This window comes from Aedes aegypti, chromosome 1, assembly GCF_002204515.2.
Source record: "Aedes aegypti strain LVP_AGWG chromosome 1, AaegL5.0 Primary Assembly, whole genome shotgun sequence".
NCBI classification, from domain to species: Eukaryota; Metazoa; Arthropoda; class Insecta; order Diptera; family Culicidae; genus Aedes; species Aedes aegypti.
The window spans coordinates 278,753,165-278,767,870 of NC_035107.1; the positions used below are offsets into that span (position 1 = coordinate 278,753,165).

Here is a 14,706-nt window from a genome sequence, read left to right on the forward strand (position 1 = left end):
CAAGAACAAACTTTAAGTGGTCGAATTTATCGAACAATTTTCAAGCATCTTTACATAACCAAGGGGACAATGGCTCCCTTCTTCCCTGGATACGCACATGGCATAGTGCTCTCGCATCGCAGCAGCGTGATTTGAAGCTGCTTTCGATAGGATCTCTTCTTCTGCCGTGTCGTCGCCGAGGAAAAGCGAATGGGTGACGTCACGGCTATGCGTGTATGAGTGCACTGAAAAGCGCGTGGTTGCACGTAAGGAGGGGAAAATTCGAGCCCCTTTTTTCTGGTTTATGTTTCGTCGTCGTATTTGTCGTGGGTTGCCGTCGTCGTTGTCGTCGTCGTCTGGTTCAGGGAGTTTATATATAGCATGTGACCGAGGGGAGAAAATCGATCACTTCGTGGGTAGTCCTTCGAAAGGACAGACAAACGTCAGATTTCGGCAGATTTTGGACTGCTTCCAGTCCGGCATATCCAGTTCAGTAGTTTTGTGAAGATTTTTGGAACGCCACGTGACGGTCGTCGACGCGCGAATATTATCGAAGGTGTGTTACGCGTTTATTGGATTAGGTTCCTGTGACGGAATAAGAAAAAAGGTGAATATCAAAAGTAGAAAGTTCCCATTCTCACTAGTGAAGAGTGACAACACCCACCGAAGATTGTGTGGGCGATGAAAATGTTCGTATCTCGAAAGGCAGACAATTAATCGTTCCATAAAAAAATATAAAATTTCCATAAAAAATGCAAAATTTGCCAGTAAAGAAACAAGGGTAAAATCAACAGAAAAGTTAAAAATTTCCATAAAAAAAATAAAGAAGTGCATAGAAAAAACAAAATTTTCCATAAATAAAAAAATTTTGAGCAATAAATAGATTCAAAAGTGCAGTAGGATCGACAATAATCTCACTAAAAAATATCGAATTTTTCATTTAAAAACCTCAAAATGTCCCTATTTTCTTCACAAAAAGCAAGAAATAATTATAAATTTTCCACAAAAAAAGCCAAAATTTGCAATAAATAAATAATAATTCGCCCACAATAAATCCATTCAAAAAATCAAAGACAGCAATAGCAGTAAATGCAAAGTTGCAATAAACAAACCCAACTGAGCAATTCAAAATGACAATCAATACATGAAAATGTTGTAGAAAATTCCAATATTTAAGTAAAATTTTCCATAAAAATAACGTAATTTTCCAATAATGAGTAATAATGTGTGTAATGGATTTAATAAATTTTCAGTCAAACTGAAGCATTGTTTTCACAATTGGAGCTAATTAGTCGTCGTATGTAGATGTAGAAATTGCATTTTAGAGTTCGATAATTAATTACGTAAGAATTTGGGGGAGGGGAGAGCGGGGAGATTGGCCGGGTTTGAAAAAATATTTATTGCCAAATAGAAAAAAATAATGTTTCTTACAAAAAATCATACATGGAGGGGAGGTGAGGTTTCGAAAAATCACAAAAAAATGTTTTTTAATACACCCCATCGTTAGGCGTTACAATTTTACTTATTTCGGCAAAGTTTCAATGAAACATGGAACATGGGATATCTAATCTTCCCATATTAGGAACACTTATGTCACTGCTTGGGTTATGTCCAACTACATTGATGGTAGAAGCTTATGCTCTCATGCCCCACCAGCCAGGGAACTGGTGTTTACAAACTAAGCATCAGTAAAGTAACTGCCCACAGCAGTTGCAGAAATATGTATACTTCAATTGATGAGTTTTTTCCTAAATATTTTTTTTTATTTGCATACGAACATAACGCTTTTTGAAGTATCTTCTAATAGGTTCATTTTTAGATCTATTGGGTTGTCTCAGTACTACAAATATAGTTAAGCATGCTGTAACGCTACTTTTGTACCTCATCACCCACTTCATGTTTCATTTCAACTTTGCCGAAATAATTAAAATTGTAGCGTCTAACGATGGGGTGTATTAAAAAACATTTTTTTGAGATTTTTCGAAACCTCGCCTTTCCTCCATGTATGATTTTTTGTATGAAACATTATTTTTTTCTATTTGGCAATTTTTTTTTTTCAAACCCAGCCAATCTCCCCACTCTTCCCTCCCCTAAATTCTTACGTAATTAATTATCGAACTCTAAAATGCAATTTCTACATCTACATACGACGACTAATTAGCTCCAATTGTGAAAACAATGCTTCAGTTTGACTGAAAATTTATGAAATCCATTACACACATTATTACTCATTATTGGAAAATTACGTTATTTTTATGGAAAGTTTTACTTAAATATTGGAATTTTCTACAACATTTTCATATTGATTGGCATTTTCAATTGCTCAGTTGGGTTTGTTTATTGCAACTTTGCATTTACTGCTATTGCTATCTTTGATTTTTTGAATGGAAATTTTTGATTTATTGTGGGCGAATTATTATTTATTTATTGCAAATTTTGGCTTTTTTTGTGGAAAATTTATAATTATTTCTTGCTTTTTGTGAAGAAAATAGGGACATTTTGAGGTTTTTAAATGGAAAATTCGACATTTTTTAGTGACATTATTGTCGATTCTACTGCACTTTTGAATCTATTTATTGCTCAAAATTTTTTTATTTATGGAAAATTTTGTTTTTTCTATGCACTTCTTTATTTTTTTATGGAAATTTTTAACTTTTCTGTTGATTTTACTCTTGTTTCTTTACTGGCAAATTGTGCATTTCTTATGGAAATTTTATATTTTTTTATGGGACGTTAATATTTTAGCCTATCTCGAAAGTTAAAAATATCGCCTTCTACTAGACAATGTTCGCTTACATAATATCAGCTGAATTCATTTGATAATCGCCTCGGTTTGGCACTGAAATTGAATTGTTCTGTGAATCGAAAACAAAATAGGATCTTGACACTGACTTTGGCACTGTCTTCGACTAACCAGATGAGATAATAATGTGCGTATTGTTAGTGTGTTGTCTGTCTAAAAATTGTTTTGCCGAGACGATGTCGTCTCGTCGTCATATAGGCAGAGTGCCAAATGTGTAAACGCAAGACGCGGAGGTAAGGTAAGGCATGCTAGCAGGTCACTTCGGGACTGAATGAATGACGACGACCCCGAGTTCAACGTAGACAACCAAGTCGGGGTTTTGGTTTCAGAAATTCGTGCCGCATTGTGGAGTGTCATTGTCACAATGACGAGGAAATGTAAGGCAGGGAAAGTTGAGACGAAAACCGAAATAGACGACATGCAGTCTAAATATGGGACAAATTTCATACAAAAGAATTGGGGACAACGAAGAACAATGGTTTAGTAGATGTTTGAATTTCTATACAGGTAGTATTGATTCGATTAGTTAATCAACGAATCAATATATTAGTCAATTTTATATATAAACCAAATATACTAAAAAAGTTAAGTAAAGTATGTGGTTGAACTACAAATACAGCGGTTAAAACTCTAGAATTTATCCATAAAACTAAAAGCGTAGAAAACATCAGTAAATCCACAAGATGTAAATCAAATCGTCTTCTTCTGCCCTCCAAAGTTGCCCTAAAACTGAAGAACTTTGATATTCAATATGTAATAACATGGAATACCACACTACTGTTTCACTCCATTGCAGTTGGAACTGGATATGAGTATGTTAATAGAGAACTTATATAATAATCATATATAGATGTGTTGTAAATTGAAATAAACATGACAAATATCATTATACGAATTTATATAAAGTTATATTTATGAGTAGATATCGATTGAAACTCATATTTTGACACTGTATTAAGAATAAATCAATCATTTTATTATATAAATAAGTATATTTCGAACAAAATCGAATAAATAATTCGTAATTTTGATTACATTTGTAACTTTGCATGTTATCCACATATGGACAAAAAAAAGCAATCCCCGATAATCTGCGCACATACAACTTGTTTTACAGTAAAAAAATATGTCGTGAAGCATAGAGCAAAATCTTGTTGTGCATTGAACTGTAATCAGGACAACAATACATAACGATACATAAAACAACACGGTTGATATAAATTTTGAGTATTCTCTTTACAACATCTACAACATTTTCTATACATAACTTGCACTTGTTTTCTCTTTCTGTAGCATGAATTAGCACTTATACCCTAGAGATGTCTAGCCACTTCATGCTAGCCATATAAAGAAATGAATTTTGTAAAAATAAATTATGAAGTTGAACTCCTAGATGTTGAAAATAATTTTGCCAAATCATACTATTAGACTTCTATAATTTGAAATGTTAAGCATAGCATTCAATCGCAAGACATGTTGAGTTGGTATTACAAAACTATCAGAATATTGTCTTTTTCTGTAAGATTGTGCTGATGATACGCATTCATAAGCTCCCACCGATCATTAAATTCAAATATTATGACATAATAATTGCTCGTTAGATTAGATTTAATATGAATTGATCTTTGGACAACATTTTTCTTGATTCTTGATCCTAAACACTAAATATTAGTTGTCCCAACTAATGATCCATAATATGGACCATGAACTCATTGTTTGCCAAAATTATGGATCACTTCTTAACCCATTAATCTACTTTGAGATAAGCTTTTAGCTGCTTTGTCGTCATCACCGCCCTCGTCTAAGCGTGGTTTCCAAATCAGAGATTCCTGAACGATTGAAGAATGGACCCTGGAAGCCAGTGTGGATTCTGAGGTTTCCGAATGGATCATCGGGTTTCAGGGTGCATCCCTTAAATGTAGATTGTAGCATTTTTGTATGGATTTTGGTATTTCAGTGTAGATCGTTTGATTCCCGTGTGGATATTGGATTTTTAATGTAGATCCAGAGGCGCGTCCACGTTTGAAACCATGGGTAGGACAAAAGTTGGCAAATATTTTGTGCACATTGAAGCTAAGAAAAACTTTAACCCTATGGAATCATAGACTGGAAATTTCAAGTTACTGTATTTGAAAGGCTCAAACGCAAAGGGGTGTGAGTCACATTTTGGTCGGTTTTGAGATGAGGAAATTCTTCTGTTTCCAAGCGTGCTAACAATGTTTTCAGGTGACTTTCCCGCTCAACCGAAGAAATAACATGATTCTAAGAAAACAAGCTTTTTTGACTCTCATACAATTTGTATAGAATGAAAATAAAATTGCATTGAAAGTTCGAAGTATACTTTCCCAAAACAAGAAAGCTTTCCAATTTTATGGGGTACGTAGCAACTGAGTGCCTTAAAATAGGAAATAAGAGATCTCTTTCCTGAAAAAAGACTTAAAGGAATTTGAAAGAGGCTGAAAAGAGACCAAGAAAACGAAACGAAACCTATTAGGAGCCAGGAGATAAGAGTTTGATTCTTCATAGCATCAGAGCAGACATTTCAAAATCCAAAACCTTTTTGTTATAACGTAATTTTTTCCTGTAATTTCATCTGAAATTTATTTGGATAAAATTTTCAGATGTCACTCTGACGAGTTTTGCTAAGGAATTTCTTCAAGAATTTTGTGTTGGATGCCTCAAGAATTCAACCTGGATTTACCCAAGGAGAACCACAGAAATGAAATTTCTCCAAAGACTCATCAGAATGCATTCAAAAATTATTTGTGGAATTTTTCAAGAAAGTCCCAACTCCTCTAAGATTTTATCGAATGATTCATCCATCTTTCTAGGGATTTCCTATAAAACTGTCTCTGAGAGTTAATATAAGAGTTCAACTAGAGATTTCCCTAAAGACATCTTCAGCAATTACTCCAGAGATTTCTTCTAAGGTTTCTTTAGGAATTCCTCCTGTAATACTTTGAGATTTTTTCAAGGACAATGTCAATGCAATTTTTCTGAAAAATACATCCTTGAGGCACTTCTAAATAAAATCCTGAAGTAATCTCATTTGAAACTAGTGGAAGTTTCAAACCACTCTCAAAGAACAATGACCTCTAAAATAACGCCTGGACTATTGAGAAAGTCTTTACAGATTTCGTAGATAATTTGCTAAGATAATCTTAAAACAAAATCAACCGATTCTCGGGATAGCATTTCGCTGGTTTTTGTAAAAGAATTTCTCGAAAAACATTGGGCAGAATCTCTATAGAAGTTTGTGAAGGAATGATCGGAGGAATTATTGGGAAAATTGTTGTATTAGCTGGTGTTTGGAAAAACTGCAGTAGTAATTATTTGGATGAAATGGTTGGTGTTCAGACAGACCGGACTAGATGATATTTTGGCGTTCTAAAGATACGTTATGGACTCTATAAGATAAGTTCCATTATTACAGCAAAAAATATTTCGAATGACTGGCATTCGTATTCCTAAAAGCATGAAACAGCACTTGGTTCTGTCTGTCTGAACACCGACCAAATGCTGGAGAAATTTCTAGAAAAAAAAATGGATTGCTCCGAGAAACCCCTTAAGAAACTTTGGATTTCTGGGATAAATTGTGGATGAATTCTTGAAGGAATCTACATGAACAGGAGGAGGAATTCTTGCAAGATTTCTTGAAAAACTCCTCAGTTATTTTTATCAAATACCGTAATTCGGGGTGTAGTTAATCAGTGGGGAGAAGTTGATCATTTCCGTACCCTCATGTATAAACCTTCAAGAGAGCTATGATCCTATTTCAACTATCACAATTTATGTTATGACGCGTTACCTGATAGCTGCGCTTCATGTTCCTAAATTCGGTTTGACATTCAGGTTAATTATACCATGGAAAAACAGATTTTTTAGGAAATGTTTGGTGAACTTTTGAAGGGTTCTTCTTCAAACAATCGATTGTTGCCAGGGCTATATAAAGATACCATTTGAACAAACTGTTTCATACATTCGAGATATGTTCTGTGAACTCAATTTTTAATTAGCATTGACGATAAAAATTCATTTTCAGAGAAAAACATGTTGTTTTAGTGAGCGAGTTACGAATTTCAAAGAAAATTGCATACCATTAGGCGTTCAATGTGGTGTATTCTGAAATTAACAACATTTAATTCTAAATTTGACCTATTTATCAATAAGTTGTAAGATTTTTGAGACTTGATTCAGATTTAGTGACCCCAAATTTAGTGAATAGTATATCTCTTTATTTTATGAAGCCTATCGCAGTAATTGATCAACTTCACCCCGGAATCGAAAACTCCATATTTTTAATTATAAAAAAATGTTTTGGTTATTATAATGACATTTTGTTAAAATTCCGTTTGTACAATTCGATACACATCTAACCAGTACAGGTTTAAAAAATATTTGAATGGTAATACATGCATCCTACTTGGAATTATAGAACAGAATCTCTCAAAAGTGATCAACTTCACCCCTTTTTACGGTACTCTGAAATAAACCTTTTAGGATTTATTCAGGAGAAATTGTGTAGGAAAATTGGAAAGATCTCCTTAGAAAGTGAAACATATCTGGTGGAAATTCTATGAAAGTTTTGTAAAAGGCAATCAAGGAGAAAAGAAAAAATGGAGGAGTCAGCAAATTCGGAAGAAATTCTTCTAACCATCCTTTGAAAAATCGTTGAAAGAATTTCTGGGAGAATTGGTAAATAAATATCTAGAAGAATTTCGGAAGAGGTTTCTGTAGGAGACCCTGAAAAAGAGCTAAATAAAATCACTATGATAATTTCTGAAGCTTTTCCTAGAGGAATCTGAGACTGAAGAGCCGGTTGGACCCGTCATAGTCTCTGAAGGTTTCTTTGCAGTCTGTACAATTTTTCTTCAAGATTCAATTCAAGCAGTATTAGGAAAAAGGAGACTTTTGATAATTTTTTTAGATGGAGGCTTTAAAAATTAAGATTAGAGACTTTGTAGAGACTTGCATTAAAAAGGGACAAAGTCTTTATAAAAACAATCAGCCTATTATATCCCTCTTAAATCAATTTTATTGAAAAAAATAGGCAAGAGTAGACCAAACTGGCTGTCTTTAAAACCAGCCAGATCGTTCTAGTTTCCTCGATAGCAAATTGATAAGCAGTCAAAATTTTGTTATTTTTTGCAGTTTTTTTTTACACCGAAGTAACCTTAACATGGCTAATAGAAAAAGTTTTCGTAAGAAACGGAAGATTCTTGAAGAATGTTTCATCGCCCAGAAACTCCTTTATATATTTCACTGGATGCCACAAATATCAGTGGTAGTTTGATCAAATTATTTTGCAGGAACTAACTGTGGAAGTTCTATAGGAATTGCCATGAGTATCGTTAAGAAATTCAGCAATATTTCGAGAGTTAATAACAAGTCAAGAGTGATCGCACTTTCAGAAATCGCTAGCACCATAACACTCGTGATCGGCGATGTGATTAATCCATTACATCATCCAAAAATTCAACAATAATCTTCTGACAATTCACTATAGAAGTTCCAGAAGCTTCTCAAAAATTTCTTGCAGGAACGCTTATTTATCCCAGAACATTTACCGGGTTGGCTGTAGATATGTTGGAAAAACTATACACACAGGCTTGTATATTGAACAGATGATAAATAGTTTAATTTATTTTTTTTTGTTTTGCTAAATCGTGGCTAAGACAATCCTTTGACTGTCCTACCCAGGTATTTTTGTGCGTAGTACATGTCCTACCTGTCCTACCCACTTCCCGCGCCACTGTGTAGATCGTGGGATTTCAATATGGATCCTGGGATTGTATTGTGGATCCCAGAATTTCAGTGTGGAACTTAGGATTTCAATGTGCATCTCAGTATTCTAGTGTGGATTAGTGTGGATTCTGGGATTGCTATATCTCTTCTTCTTCTTTCTGGCGTTACGTCCCTACTGGAACAAAGCCTGCTTCTCAGATTAGTGTTCTTATGAGCACTTCCACAGTTATTAACTGAGAGCTTTCTTTGCCGATTGACCATTTTTGCATATGTATATCCGTGTGGCAGGTACGAAGATACTCTATGCCCTGGGAATCGAGAAAATTTCCTTTACAAAAAGATCCTCGACCAGCGGGATTCGAACCCACGACCCTCAGCATGGTCATGCTAAATAGCTGCGCGTTTACCGCTACGGCTATCTGGGCCCCATTGCTATATGTATCGTTGAATTTCAGTGAAGATCTTGGGAGATCCACACTACAGATCGCAAGATTTCAGTGTGCATCTTTAGATACCGTAATCCGGGGTATCATTGATCAGCGGGGTAACATTGATCGGAATGACTCATCTCGTAAATAGTTCGTATCATCCTATATTGATGGAACATTTCCAAATCACGAATGGTGCTTCTCTTTCTTATATTCATAAGCTAATGTAAGTGGGGATTTTTGCGAAAATTCCGTTTACATTATCCGTAAATTTGTCAACTTTTCGAAACAATGATTTCAATGGGTAAGGATGACACTACCGAAGATTCATATCTCACATAAGTTCTGCAAACGATATGAGCAAGGAAAATGCGGTTCTTACTAAAAATGGCATCGCTGAAAACGATTCCGTTGTCAAAACTTTCATAAATATGCTCAATTGAGCAACATTAACGAATTACTGTAAAGAATATAGAATTCCCTTAGGAAATTGCCTACCTTTAGGCGTATTCCGTGGTTCGAATTGTTTTTAATTTTAAAATAACTCAAAAAGTAAATGACTTGTTAGCGTTTGGCCTTCATATTCGGCTGCGAGGGCCATGATTTAAGAAAGTAACGATATTTTCAATAGTACCGAACGTTTTTTACATAGGTGATCAATGTTACCCCATATCAGCTAAATAAAAAAATCACTAAAAACATTTTTTTAAACATACTTAATTCTTTCAAAAAACAAAATGCAGTATATAGTCACGAGCTATGAGTGGCAGTACTTATTTTAAAAATATAAAACATGCAACATTTGCATTTTCAAACAAAATATTTAAGAAATATTCAAAAAAATGATCAATGTTACCCCGGATTACAATACCAGTGTGAATCCCAGAACTTCAGTGTGGATTCTGGTATTTCAGTGTGAATCCTTTTATTCCAATCTGAAACCAGGGATTGTTGTGTAGATCGTAGGATTTCAGAGTGAATCTTGGGACTTTGATTTGGATCGTAGGGTGACAGTGTGATATTCCAGCGTGAATCTTGAGATCTCCTTGTAAATCGTGGCATTACAGTATGGATCCTGAGATTTCAGTCTCGATTCTGGTATTTCAGTGATGATCCTTTGATAGCAATGCAAATCTTGGGTTTACAGTACGGATCTTGAGATATCAGTGTGTATTCTGGTTTTACAATGTGGATCCTGGAATTCCAGTGTGGGTGCTGGGATTCCAGTGAGGATCCTGGGGTTCCAGTACGGATCCACGTGTTACAGTATTCCAGTATAGATACTATAATTGTAGCGTTGATCGTGTAATTCCAGTCCTTGGATTCCAGCGTGAGTCCTAGGATTCCAGTATGGATCATGGTATTCAGTGTGGATTCTGGGATCCCACTTTGGATCCTCGTCGTCCAGTGTAAATCCTGATATTCTGGTGTGATCCAGTATTGATCCTGGGATTACAGTGTAGATGTTTGGATTCCAGTTTGGATGAAGGGATTCCAGTGTGGAACCTGCGATTCCATTGTAGATTCTGGGTTTCAAATATCGATCCTGGTGTTTCACTGTGGATTTTAAGACTGTGGCGTTGATCGTGGAATTGATGTGTGTGGCACTCCAGTGTGTATCTTGGAACTTCATTGTGAATCCTGGGACTCCAGTGTGGATCCTAGTATTCAAATGTTGACCTTGGGATTCCAGTGTGGATATTGAAATTCCAATGTGGATCTTGCGATTTCAGTGTGGATCTTGGGTTCGGAACATAGGTCTTTGGATCCTAAGATGAATCCTGGAATTCCAGTGTGGATCCTAGGATTTCTGGTGTTAATCATAGGATTTCAGTGTAGATTTTGAGACACCAGTGGGGATTTTGAGTTCCCATTGTTGATCCTGGGATTACAGTGGATATTGACATACAGATTTTGAGTTTTCAGTGTGGATCCTTGGATTCTATTATAGATCCTTGAATTGCAGTATGGATCCTGGGTTTCCAGTGTGGGTCCTGGGATTCTAGTGTGGATCCTGGAAATCCATTGTGGATCATGGGACTCCAAAGTGGATCCTGCTACTCCAGTGTGGATCCTGCGCCTCCAGTGTACATAATGGGACTCCAGTGTGGATCCTGAAATTTCAGTGTGGTCGCTGGTTTTCCAATGTATGTTCTGGGATCTCAGTGGATCCTGGGATTACAGTATGGATCCTGGATTTCTTACGTTGATTTTGCGATTCCATTGGAGTTCCAGGGAGAATTCAGACATTCCAATGAGTATGGTCAAATGGGAATCTTAGGATTCCTGTGAGAATCTTGAGCTTTCAGTAGCAATTTTCTGGGAATCACGTGAGAGGTATATTAAAACACTGTGCAATTGTTGTGAAAATACTGCACATTGGACCGAATCGACAATTTAGCCGGAAAAAAGTGTTATCTCTGTTCTCGTCGAATTTAGACGTTCGATGTCTTCAGAGAAGTTATTCGTAATTGAGTTTTGCATCTTTTAAGGAAAAAGTTAAATAGGGTGGCCCATATTTAAGCTAAAATTTTGACTCAAACTTTTTTGTTTGATGAAATTTGTGGCTGCGCTCTTCTGCAAACTTTTAGAAAATATTATTTTGAACAACTTTGTCGAAGACACTTTTGATCTAACTCTTCATTTGACCTAAGTTAATTGATTTTGAAAGTATTAACTTAGAGTGGACCCAAAAAATCAGTTATTATGATCTAACTTTTTTGTTTTCAGTTTTACGTGAATGTGGTCTTTAGAAGAGTTGTAGAGGAAGTAAAGATACACGTTTTTGCTCAGCACCGCAAGTTTGTAATTCTTGTGATTTTGAAGTTATAAGCAAATTTAAGTGAAAAATCATGAAATCTTTAGATGCCCATAACTCATGGAGTTGGTTCGATAAATTTTTTCTTTAAGTGGCATTCGAAAGGCCATACAATAGGCAACTTTTGCTGCAAAAACTGTGAGAACGTATTTTTTGTAAATTGAGAAAATTCACTTCAAAGATACACTTAAAAAACTCGAAATTCGCTTGTAACTCACAAGATTTTAAAGTTAACGGCGTGCTATCTTCAGCAAAGTTGAAGAAATTCATTCGATCTACAACTTTCCCATTTACCAATTTTAGGAGAAATGTGCAACAAAATATGAAGAAATGATGATACGATTCAGAAGTAGGTCACCTTATATTTATTACTATAAAACATTAAGTTAGTAAATCAGCAGTCGCTTTCATATACTTGCTGTTGTAAACTTTGTGTGGTATTATGATTTTATTATTATTTTATCAGTACTCAGTGGTATAATTCACGTATAATTCAAAATGTTAAATGATGCCAATGAATTATAAGAAACTTTAACTGTTTCGTCATTGTGACTGCTATTATTGTGACTGAATACATACAATAGTGTCCTGGGATACAGAACTGTGGAAATGGTGGAATAATCTAACATTATTGAAGAAGCCAAGGTTATCAAAAAGTGTGCAGGTTTGGAATATTATTGATAGAATAAAAGTACAATTATATTGCTACTACTTGAATAATTTTGTATTAACTAATAGTAACATGTATTATAAGTTCTAATATTTTTGTTTCACATTTCTCTTAAAATTGGTGTATGGAAAAGTTATAGATCTAGTTAAATTCTACAACTTTGCTGAAGATAGCACGCCGTTAACTTTAAAATCTTGTGAGTTACAAGCGAATTTCGAGTTTTTTAAGTATATTTTTGAAGTGAATTTTCTCAATTTACAAAAAATACGTTCTCGCAGTTTTTGCAGCAAAAGTTGCCTATTGTATGGCCTTTCGAATGCCACTTAAAGAAAAAAATTATCGAACCAACTCCATGAGTTATGGGCATCTTAAGATTTCATATTTTTTCACTTAAATTTGCTTATAACTTCAAAATCACAAGAATTACAAACTTGCGGTGTTCAGCAAAAACGTGTATCTTTACTTCCTCTACAACTCTTCTAAAGACCACATTCACGTAAAACTGAAAACAAAAAAGTTAGATCAAAATAACTGATTTTTTGGGTCCACCCTAAGATAATACTTTCAAAATCAATTAACTTAGCTCAAATGAAGAGTTAGATCAAAAGTGTCTTCGACAAAGTTGTTCAAAATAATATTTTCTAAAAGTTTGCAGAAGAGCGCAGCCACAAATTTCATCAAACAAAAAAGTTTGAGTCAAAATTTTAGCTTAAATATGGGCCACCCTATTTAACTTTTTCCTTAAAAGATGCAAAACTCAATTACGAATAACTTCTCTGAAGACATCGAACGTCTAAATTCGACGAGAACAGAGATAACACTTTTTTCCGGCTAAATTGTCGATTCGGTCCAGTGTATACTGTGGAAATACACACTTAATTCAGAATGCCGAGTCTCGGCTAATTTTAACCGAGATCCGCACAGCCGAGTAGTTGGCAAACAAATTTCCTGGGATCTCAGCAAATAAAAGCCGAGTATCAGTAAATCGTGCTTCGTTGCTAAGCAACCAGACAATTTGTTAGCTGAGTCTCGGTTAAAATCGGGAAACCGAGATTCGCACAGCCGAGCTCGGGAAAAAAATCTATGTGTGTAGAGTGCAAATAATTTAAAAAAGGGGAATTTTACGGAAAAGTTGGCTTTTTTGTGAATATTCTGTGGAATTTTTAGAGGATATGGTGTGAGTTTAGAAAATCCGGTGAGAGTTATGTGAACAATTATTAGTATTCCCGAGAGAATCTGGAAATATTTTGGAAATCATGTAAGAATCCCATAAGAGTCATGTCCATGGGAGAATTCTCTGATAATTTTGTGCAAAACCTTTAGAAAGCCGTTACATGCCTACTTTTGGTGCTAAAACATTGTGGTCCCATATTGCGGGTTTCCCGGTGGCCATTCCGGTGCTCCAAAAGGACCAGAATAACCATCCGTTCATCCTTTTGGAAAAATACATCCAAACATAAAAAATCGTAAAGAATTGGGCACAATTCATTTGGTTTTGGGGCATAAATCCGAGTAATTTCATCGAATTGTCCAGATTGGCCACCTTCCGGGGCTCCAGGAACCGATTTCGCATGGACCATACTGGACCGAATTTTTCAGGGGATGTGCGCCGGTAATTGGTTCCTTATTACAGAAAAAAATATCCATCAAAATATTCAACAGTATGAGGACGGTTTAGATTACTAGTTTCGTAACTACAGGTGGTCAAAGTTAGGGTCTCTATAGGGACTATTTTCAGATGTAGCAGGTTCCCGGTGGCCACAGTGACCTCCGGGTGGGTTTCTGAAACTAGACATGTGTACCTTTCATTTAAGCTCAACAGAACTAAAATCGAATAACACAGTGATTTTTTTGTTTGAATTTTCGGGTCAAAAACGACCCTAAGTCACAATTTGTGACTTTTTTTATGGAAGCTCTTCTAGGCGTCATATAAAACTTTTGTTTCCGCAAAAACAAATTTTCCCACGAAAAAAAAATTGTCAGAAAATTTCAAATTGCTAGGTTATATTAACAAAAGTTACATTGATTTGAATTTTGAAATGGGTCGAAAAAGGCCCAAGGACCTTACTAAGGTTAATTAATTTGTTAAGGCAGAATTTGAAAATGACATCTTGCGGTTTGCTCTCTTTGTCTAATTTTTTTTTTCTAAAATTAAAAAAAAAAGACACAGACGCCGTCTCTAGTCATCTAGCTGCATAAACGACGATATACTTACGCCTATATGATATAGGTCGGACTCGATTATCCGGAGACTCGATTATCC

At 35.2% G+C, this 14,706-nt stretch overlaps 1 protein-coding gene across 1 annotated transcript in view; it reads left to right on the forward strand.

Annotated features, from left to right (window-relative positions):
* Window positions 1-378: 378 nt before the first annotated feature.
* The window catches only part of LOC5573431 (facilitated trehalose transporter Tret1), a 77,172-nt gene continuing 62,844 nt past the window's right edge, over window positions 379-14,706 (forward strand). The window contains exon 1 of the mRNA XM_021837923.1: window positions 379-586. The gene's annotated coding sequence lies outside the window, so the exon portion shown is untranslated. The remainder of the gene's footprint in view (window positions 587-14,706) is intronic.